The sequence below is a fragment of the Symphalangus syndactylus genome, chromosome 18, assembly GCF_028878055.3.
Source record: "Symphalangus syndactylus isolate Jambi chromosome 18, NHGRI_mSymSyn1-v2.1_pri, whole genome shotgun sequence".
Classification (NCBI taxonomy): domain Eukaryota; kingdom Metazoa; phylum Chordata; class Mammalia; order Primates; family Hylobatidae; genus Symphalangus; species Symphalangus syndactylus.
In genome coordinates this window covers 106518615-106528776 of record NC_072440.2, presented here as the reverse complement: position 1 = coordinate 106528776, position 10162 = coordinate 106518615, and the positions used below count along the sequence as shown (strand labels likewise).

At 43.2% G+C, this 10162-nt stretch overlaps 1 long non-coding RNA gene across 1 annotated transcript; it reads right to left on the bottom strand.

Moving 5' to 3' along the window:
- Positions 1–7266: 7266 nt before the first annotated feature.
- LOC129467959 (uncharacterized) lies at positions 7267–9837 on the bottom strand. Its single transcript, XR_008652513.2, has 4 exons — positions 9782–9837; positions 8558–8721; positions 8154–8209; positions 7267–7404 (listed from the first exon to the last, which is right to left on the bottom strand). It is a non-coding gene; the product is annotated as an uncharacterized lncRNA (long non-coding RNA).
- Positions 9838–10162: the final 325 nt, after the last annotated feature.

The following is a 10162-nucleotide window of genomic DNA, read 5'->3' as shown; positions in this document are numbered from 1 at the left end:
ATCTCTGATTTCAATCATCTCAGAGGTTAGTACAGGATGTAGAGTAGAGGTAGATCATTCTAAGAGTCTCTACACTTTGAAACTGACTCCTTACTGACACTTAAAATCCTGTATATAAACCACTGACTCTTGCATTTGTATATTCAGCCAAGATCTTTTCTCTAGTCTCCAGATCTATAAACTCAGCTTCCTACTTAAGTTTCAGTATTTCAAGCATATCTCAAATTCAACACATCCAACATGGCGCTTTAAATTCTTCTAAACCTGGTTCTAGTACATGTTTCCTGTCTTTATGGCAGAGGCACTATCTCCCAACTGTATAAACCAGAAACTTTGGAATAATCCTCGTGACATGCCTACTTATGCTTCTCTCACATGTAATCCAAAGCCGAGTGCTCTAAAGTTTAATCTAAATTTTACCCAATTCTGCTTGTTAATATTTCTTCTCTATTGCCACACCCCGAATAAGCCCTGGTCATTTCTCGCCTGTATTTCTACAATGACTAGGTTGCCAGCTGATAGGGTTTGGCTGTGTCTCCACCCAAATCTCATCTTGAATTATAGTTCCCATAATCCCCATGTGTCATGAGAGGGACCTGGTAGTAGGTAATTTAATCATGAAGGCAATTACCCTTATGCTGTTCTTGTAATAGTGAGTGAGTTCTCACAATATGTGATGATTTTATAAGGGGATTCTCCCCCTTTTGCTCAGCACTTCTTCTTGTTACCACCTTGTGAAGAAGGACGTGTTTGCTTCCCCTTCCGCCATGATTGTAAGTTTCCTGAGGTCTCCCCAGCCATGCAGAACTGTGAGTCAATTAAGCCTCTTTCCCAGTCTTGGGTATGTCTTTATTAGCAGTATGAGAACAGATGAATACACCAGCTTCTTCTCATGATTCTTGGAGTTCATTTTCTTTATTGCAGCAAGAGAGCTCTTTTCTTTTCACTGATCTTAAGGTGAAAATAAATTTCCTTACTAGACAGTGTGTGCTTGCCGAATCTGCTTTTCCCAGCCTCCCACTCTGCTTTCTCTTTTTCCTCTGCCCCGGCCAGGCCTCTCCAAACCCCTTTCAGTTACGCAGGTATGTATTGGTGCCTTCTCACCACAGGGTCTTTGAACATGGCATTCCTCCCTTGCCCAACTATGTTTTCTAATTAACTCTAGTCTCCTCTGACAGTAACTCAAGCATCGTCTTCTCAGATAAAATTTGAACGTGATCTCATAGAAATGTTATTTTTCATCAATGAGAGATCATCACGTATTCCTCATTATGCTTATTCGATTAACCTCTTTTTCCCATCAATGAAGACAGAATGTTGCATTCACTGCTGCATTCTAGAGGCTAGGACAGTGCCTAACACAAAGGGAGGGTGCAGCAAACATTTACAGAATGAACAGATGAGCTTTGAAATTTATGGGAGGTAGAGCTGAGCTTCCTTTATTGTATCTACAGTCTAGCATGGGTAAGTGCTCCATAAATATGTGATTAAATAGATAAATGAGTGAAAGATTAATGAATAAATACTTTGCTAAAGGTGAGGTGGGGACATTTAGGGATGCATTAAACCCCACTGAGAGGTAGGGGGAGGGCCGTCAGGATGCCTTCCCAGAGGTGACAATAACTCAGCTAAAAAGGATCACCAGTAACCAGCCTGGTGAATGGAGCAGCATGAACAATGAGAAGAGGAGGCCTGGCCCGTGGGGGAATCCCAAGTATTTCAGGCTGCTTGGGGAGTAGGATATGAGAAAGGCACTGGTATCTACTAGTCCGCTCCAAAGAAGACCCAAAATAAATGCAAAAATAATCCCCTATGAGAAGATCTGACAACAGCAGGGATGAGTCAGAAAGAAAGCAGGCAACACAACAGCAATTTCCTTTTTGCAGAAGTCATGGATTACACACTCCTGTATGACTCCACGAGCTCCCGGGTGTTTGATCAAAAGGCAGCTTAACGGGGGCTGAGGAAGGAGCCAAGACCGGCCCTGAGCTGACCAGGGGAATTGTAACTGAGCTAACGTGATTAGTCTGAGTGGATAAAATGTGAATGGGCAGCATGAAGGACAAGCCTCAAGCACATAAAATCAAGACAGGGAAACCTGTCTTGCCAGGTTTCAAATGCACATAAATCTTGAATACCCCTTTCAGCCTGGAGAGCCAAAACAAGAGCTGGAAAACAGATTTCTCTTACACCCTCTGAGAATTGTTGAAACTCCAGTTCACTGTCAGAATTGTCCTCAACAAATCCTGAGAGTCTCCGTGTGGATCCCCTACATGCACTGACCCAGACAGCTGGGTCTTTACAGGGCACCCTCCTCCTCTGTGGGATGCAGAGGCACCGTCCCAGCTGAAGAAGGCATCCCTATCTCACTGCTGAAGCCGCTGAGGCTGTCTCCGTGCTTATGCCCTCTGACCTCTGTGCTCTTCTTCCTCTCCCCGCCAAGTTTTGGCTGGCCCACTACTCAAGCAGCTGCAAGCTCCGCTCGTGACCCCATCCTGGACACCACCTTTCCTTGCCCCACTACATAGCAGGCCTGCCTCGTGCCCTCAGTGTCTTAATCCCATGTCACAGATATTTTACTCAAACAGTTATTTTTGTTTTTAACATACAATTGCTTTTCCAAGGACTCAGATATGAATTTATGAAATATGGACCTGAGGACGATAAGAGTTTTACTCAGAATCACTCTTGTCTTCCTTGTTGGGGCATTTTCCTCATACCCAGCTTAGGCAACTCAACCCACTCTTTCCCGGGCCATAGTCCTTCACAGAAGCACAGCCTTCCCTCTAGAGCCAGGAGTGGGATTGCTCTGAGTTTCCACTGCAAATATAGATGTCCACAACACCTTCGGTGATAGTATAATTTAATAAATGGGGAAGAAATCCAGTAGTTTATAGGAAATTCAAGCATAATACCTTATAGCCACATGATGTTTTATAGCATGCAAAGCCTATTTTTATATATTAGATCATTTTATCCTCAGAGAAATCTTACAGGGAGGGCAGGATATACAGATGTTTTATTTATTGAGTCAGTCAAATTCAGTTAGTATAATTCTTCCCAATTTTATGCTCTTCTGTCTTTATTGTTCATTATTCATGGAGACCAGTACTTCTCTAATTTCTACAAGAACTCATCTTTGCCCCCCAGCAGCTAACATTCTTCCCATTTTCTGTCATTGCTCACCTGCTATTCCAGTTACAGCCCTTTCCAATCAATGCCTTCTCATGTAAACTCATTCCGCCACTCTGAAGCTTGTCCCCTCACCAATCTCATATCTTGCTTCTGTATCCTGGCTCCATGCACATCTCTGCTCCAGCTCCTCTCAAAGGACCCTGCTCTGTCTTCCTCATTCCGCTTGCCCTCTACCAATAAATATTCCATGGTAGGCTTTCCCTGCCAGCGTCTGCAGTCATGTGGAATGTTACTACAAGCTGTCAAGAAAAGCCAAATGTCTGGAATCTGGAATGGTTGATGTCTTACGTGGAACATTCTGAACATAGAGGTGCTATAAATGTCTTACATACCCAGGCCAGTGACAGGGACGATGAGAGGATGTTGTTAGTTCAAGTTGGGTTCCAGAAGATTCCCCTCCAAGGGTCTCATCTGCTGGAGTCACTTAACCACTCTGACTTTCTCAACTACAAGGAGACTAATCATTGCTTGCATTTCTTGTCAAATTTTGGGATATGTATGTCTGTGCATACGCACGAGTGAAGCTCATTCTTCCAAGGATGGCTTTGAAGCCCTTTTCCGCCAGTGGAATCATTAAAGCCACAGGATTCCTGCAAAGGGCGCTGGGTTCAGAACCAATGCCTTTCTCTACCACTTCTCATCTTCCCAGCCTTGAACAAAGCAAATAACTTCATCTCCTGCTGACCATCAGCTGGCTTCTCCACAAAGTAGGAGTAGTAGCATCTGCTCCACTATCGTGGGAGGCTGATATAGGAGTGACAGGGGACCATGTGCGTAAAAATCCTGTGAAATTCTGTTGCAGAGTCAGTGTCCTCTATCCGTATGCTTGGATGCCAACTGTTGGGGTCTGGGACTAAAGAAATTGTGGGTGGCCAGTTATGAATAATATTAACAACATAGAGAAATATTTTTATCATAGCGTATATTATTAGTAGTACAATTCTGAGCTTGAAATGTTCTCCTGTACTGTCTAAAATAATGATATACTCTTTGCATTTTGCTCAGATTTTACAATTAAAAAAATCATAAGTGCTCTCGTGATCTTAGAATAGTACTTAATAATTTCAAATGGAAAACAAAAGCACCTCCCTCAATGCTATATTACATTGAAACAAACACAATTAATGTTTCTAAACCTATATTAAATTTTATTTGGAAGAAAACTAAAAAGCAAATGCAGTCAAATTCTATCATTTCAAACAAGAAGAACCAGGGCCACAGCATAAGTCCGTACTTCAAGTTACGGAGAAAACGAGTAGCAGTCAGAACTGAAAACCTGGGCTCATTCCTGCCCGGCTAGTGCCCTCTCCTTGATTGTCCTGTTCTCCTCAATTTTTTCTCATATAAACACACACAAGAAGATTTGATTATAACTCATAAACATGAGTAATTTAAGTCTCCTCATCTTAAAAGTTTATAATACGGGCCAGGGACAGTGGCTTATGCCTGTAATCCCAGAACTTTGGGAGGCCTAGGCGGGTGAATCACCTAAGGTCAGGAGTTTGAGACCAGCCAGACCAATATGGTGAAACCCCATCTCTACTAAAAATACAAAAATTAGCCGGGCTTGGTGGCAGGTACCTGTAATCCCAGCTACTTGGGAGGCTAAGATAGGAGAATTGCTTGAACTTGGGAGGCGGAAGTTGCAGTAGGCTGAGGTCGCGCCACGGCAACCAGCCTGGATGACAGAGTGAGACTCCATCTCAAAAAAGAAAAAAAAATAGAAAGTTTATAATACAAGAATAATCTAATGCTTACGTAGCAGCAGAATACAGTCCGCATTCATAATACCTTGTCTGGACTATCTGAGATTTTAACATGGAGCTTTTACCATATGTTTACATCGCTGCTCAGGCTACCGTCAGGCACCCCTTGTACTGCTACAGAAGTCTTATATCTAACTGCAGTCCAACAGGCAGGCTGGTCCTGAGTTAGGCGAATGCAGTAAAAGGTGAGAGATGTGACAGAATATTACAGCAACCAGAAAGAATGATGTCTACCTTTCAAGCACCTACAGTATTCTATGTGCTTTACATGTGGTCTTGCATTTGCCTTTCACAATAACCTCATAACTTGGGGGATCATTCTCATTCACATCTTCCCACCAATAAAAGTAAGTGTGAGAAGACACAGGGGACCCCAACCCACGGCCACTAACATGACAGGGTCTCATTCCTGTTCCATCCACACAGCAGGGAGCTCACCCTCACCCATCAATGATGACGTGCAAATTAAAACCAAACTGAAACCACCAGAGTGCAAAAATAAATTCAAGCGATACCAAACGTCGAGGAGGTTATGTAATAATGGGAATTGTCTTACCTGCTATAGGTATAGCGTGGAATGATCACACTGCAAGACTGTCGTGACACTTCCTAGTAAAGCTGAGCTTCATAATTCCTCCCCTCACAGCCTGTCCTGGGAACTTTTACACACGTGCCAAGGAAATATGCACAAGCATGTTCATGGAAGCATTAATGGAAATAGTTGATGGACTATTGCATGAATGCATTGTGACGCCATGGCCAAACAGGAGAACTACACGTCAGGAAAACTGAAGGAACCCCAGCTGAGCCTATCAGTGTGGGTGAAGCTCAAACACACCATGTTGGCTAAAAGAGGTAAGTTGCAGAATAATACAAGTAGTACACTCAATTGAGGAAAATGCAAAATTAAATAATAGATCAGTTGGGGAGATAGAAGGATGGCAGATAGTAAAATTTTGAAGGAAAGCAAGAAATTTAAATTTACATTTGATGATGTGTCAACCTTTCTCTGAGGGGAAGCTAGAGTTTGCAACTGGGGAGTAGCACCAGGATGCTTCCAAATTATTGGTCATATTTCATTTCTCAAGCTCCGTGCTGGGTATTTCTCAAGCTCTGGAGATTTAGTGTTCTTTTTACTTTTTTTTGAGGTGGAGTTTCGCTCATGCTGCTCAGGCTGGAGTGCAATGATTCGATCTGGACTCACTGAAACCTCCTCCTCCCGGGTTCAAGTGATTCTCCTTCCTCGGCCTCCAAAGTTAGCTGGGATTACAGACGTGTGCCACCACACCTGGCTAATTTCGTATTTTTAGTAGAGGTGGGGTTTCACCATGTTGGTCAGGCTCATCTCCAACTCCTGACCTCAAGTGATCCAACTACCTCGGCCTCCCAAAGTGCTGAGATTACAGGCGTGAGCCACCATGCCCGGCAGTATTGTTCTTAAATAATATATGTTGTATGAACTATTTATCATGTGATAGTTTCTTATAAAAGTAAAAATTACAAAACCCCAAAATGTCACTTCAGAAATGTATACTATAGATGCTAGCGTTTTTTATACAACAGAGAAATAAATTATCTAGCCCTGTTTTTCTGTAATTTATAATATTCTGGCCAACTCCATCAAATAACAAGGCAGAATCTTCAGTTGCACTGAAAATGATGAGAAATTCAATTCCACCACATTATAACACAGAAGAAAAACCTTCCTGTTTCTGTCCATTTATGCTTCTATAACAAAATACCTGAAACTGGTAATTTATAAATAGCAGAAATTTATTTCTCACAGTTCTGGAGGCTGGGAATTCCAAGTTCAGGGTGCTTGCAGGTCCCGTGTCTAGAAAGTGTCTGTTCTCTGCCTACAAGATGGCGCCTGGTTTCTGCCTCCTCAGCCGGGAGGAGTGCTGTGTCCTTGTGTGGCATGGCGGAAGAGCAGAAGGTGAACTGTCTCTGAAGCCTCTTTTATGGCATTACTGTATTTATGAGGGTGGAGGTCTCATGACTTAGTCCTTCCCAGAAGGCCTTACCTCATTATTACAGTGCAGATGAAGTTTCAACATGAATTTTGGAGGGAACATGCTTTCATATCATAGTCCCCTGATGAAACCACTGCCCCCGATGAAAATCACAGAACCATAGACTTTCTGATTTGGAACAAATCTTAGTGTTCTTTTAGTCCAAGCTGATATGAATTATCGAACCAATAAATTCTATTTCTCTTCCTTTTTGCATTTTTAATGTACCTCTAATAATTTGATCTTAGTTGACTTCTATATTAAATATGTTCACAGACTGATTAACGTAAGTTACCTTTATTCATTTAATCAGCAATCATTTTCTCAATACTTACTATGTGTGAGGCATGGCCGTTAGCCAATAGGACACCAAGATCAGTAAGATTTGGGGCCAGTCTTCAATTAGGTGACTGTGTAATGGAGAAAGCAGGCTGCAAAATAGAAATATGACAACATAATTTGTTAAAAGATGTGAGAGAAATGTCAGGTTCTCTGTGAGCACAAAGAAAGAGCACCTGGACAATTGGGAGGATCAAGAAAGGCTTCCTGGAGGAGGAGGGCTCCCGAACTGGGTCTTGAAAGAGAAAAAAAGGAGTAGCAACTCACACGGAGAAGATAAATATAAAAACATTTCCTAAAAAGGGACTGGATCAGGAAAAAAAAATGAGACAAGAACATAGCATAATGTTTCCAGGAAATATCAAGTATTATCATTTTGCTGGAGAACATGTTATTTTGTCAAGTTGTAGGAACAAAAAGGAGAAATTCAGAAGAATGTCTGGCCTTTATTTTGTGTCTCGGTATGTAAGAATGACACCTGAAGGCCGGGCGCGGTGGCTCACGCTTGTAATCCCAGCACTTTGGGAGGCCGAGGCGGGCGGATCACGAGGTCAGGAGATCGAGACCACGGTGAAACCCCGTCTCTACTAAAAATACAAAAAATTAGCCGGGCGTGGTTGCGGGCGCCTGTAGTCCCAGCTACTCGGAGAGGCTGAGGCAGGAGAATGGCGTGAACCCGGGAGGCGGAGCTTGCAGTGAGCCGAGATTGCGCCACTGCACTCCAGCCTGGGGACAGAGCGAGACTCTGTCTCAAAAAAAAAAAAAAAAAAAAAAAGAATGACACTTGAGAGCTCTTAGCCTGAAATCAGGGCATGGATTCACATCCCGATCTTTCACTTACACACTGTGTGTCCCTGGGTAAGTCCCCGGACATTCACTGAATTCTATTTTCTCCATCTGTAAAATGAGGCAAAAAATACACAACTCTAGTGACCCTCTGGGTACCTAGCACAGAATCTGGCCCACAGCAAGATGAATTGTGAAGTTTAAATGGGGTAACAGACACAGAAGTATTTTGGTCAGTACACCGTGCAGGGATGAGTATTTGAATCGTGTGTTAGGATGACAGGGACTGTCCTTGCTGAGATGTGTATATGCCAACTTCTGGTGACAATGGCTGCAGCAGGGGAAATACGGCTCCCTGAATGTGACCTAAATACACCATGCTGCTTAAACCCTGGCTACAACAAAGGCAATTCCCTCAGCATAGAATATTCACAGTGAGATCAGGTAGGTTTTACTCACCTCATAGCCTTTGGTCTCCTCTTAACATTGCAGCTGTTCAAAAACTATGTGAAAAAAAAATTAACTCGGCCAGCGTGGTAAGCTGTCCTGGGCTGATTTGCCTGGCGGACTTGAATTGTTCAAATCAATTAACTCCAGCTGAGAAGTTCTTGTTACAATGTCACCTTCAAGTTAAATAATATCGAGAGTCTTTGTCCTGAACGGTTGGTGTTTCTTGTTCCTTTTTAACCTTGATTCTGAGTTCTTGTAAGATTCTAACAATAACTATTTTGGTAAGATAATGTGCCCTAATAACTCAATCGGGACTTGAATTAGTATACCTACTGATTGCCAGACACCGGACCAAGAGTTTGATAGACACTACTTTTAAAAGAATCTTCATAAAGATCTTAGGAAGTAGTTATTACTGCCCACATTATGAGATAAAACCAATGTGGCCCAGAGAGTTTGAGTAGTTTGCCCAGACACACTGGATCTCTAAAGGTGGGAATGAGATTCAAAACCAGGTTAAGTCACTCATGTCCAGAGTTTTCTCCACTGTACACAGAGTTTCCAAACTTCCAGGAGCACCAATAGATTTAACGAATTAATTGATGCAATCCCCTTGGATGTCGTAATAGATAACTTTTTTTTTTTTTTTTTTTTTTTTTTTTTTGAGACGGAGTCTCGCTCTGTCACCCAGGCTGGAGTGCAGTGGCGCGATCTCGGCTCACTGCAACCTCCTCCTCCCGGGTTCACGCCATTCTCCTGCCTCAGCCTCTCCGAGTAGCTGGGACTACAGGCGCCTGCCACCACGCCCGGCTAATTTTTTGTATTTTTAGTAGAGACAGGGTTTCACCGTGGTCTCGATCTCCTGACCTCGTGATCCACCCGCCTCGGCCTCCCAAAGTGCTGGGATTACAAGCGTGAGCCACCGCGCCCGGCCATAACTTTTCACTTTTAAAGCTGTTCCTAGCTGGGGTATCTTAACTTCGTGCTGATAGATAAATGTCCCGAAAGCATTGTCCCCGGTGGCAAAAGGCTCTTCCCTTGGGGCGTGACACACTCTCCTCTCAGCACTGCCAGGCTCCTGGGGTGGAGCACAGGCTGTGCGCCCAGTCCGCTTCACTCCTGGAAGGGACCCTGGAGAAGCTGAAAGGGACCTTGGAAGGGACCCTGGAGAAGCTGGAAGGGACCCTGGATAAGGAGGAGAGGGAGTAGGAAGAGGCATCCTTCCCAGGTTACCCCAGCTTGATCTTTTTGTTTTGGTTTTGCTGCTAGTTCTGAACCTTCAGCAACAGTCAGTGTTGAGGAGTGCATCTCTCTCCGCGGCTCTGACTGCCTTGTTGTCGTTGTTTAGGTTTGGAGTTAGCCTCCATGTGTTCTAGAACATTGGATTATAAACTCATTTTGACAGATCCAGACTAGGACACATTTTACATGTACATTTTAACCTACTGTCCACAAATGCAAACAAATATTTCTCTCTCTCTCTCTCTCACACACACACACACACACACACACACAATCTTGAACTGCACTCTAGTATTTTCTCTTTACTTCTATTGTACTTTATTTTATTTCATTGCTAAGGAAGTCTGGTCACAACTCAGAAGATTGATTTCA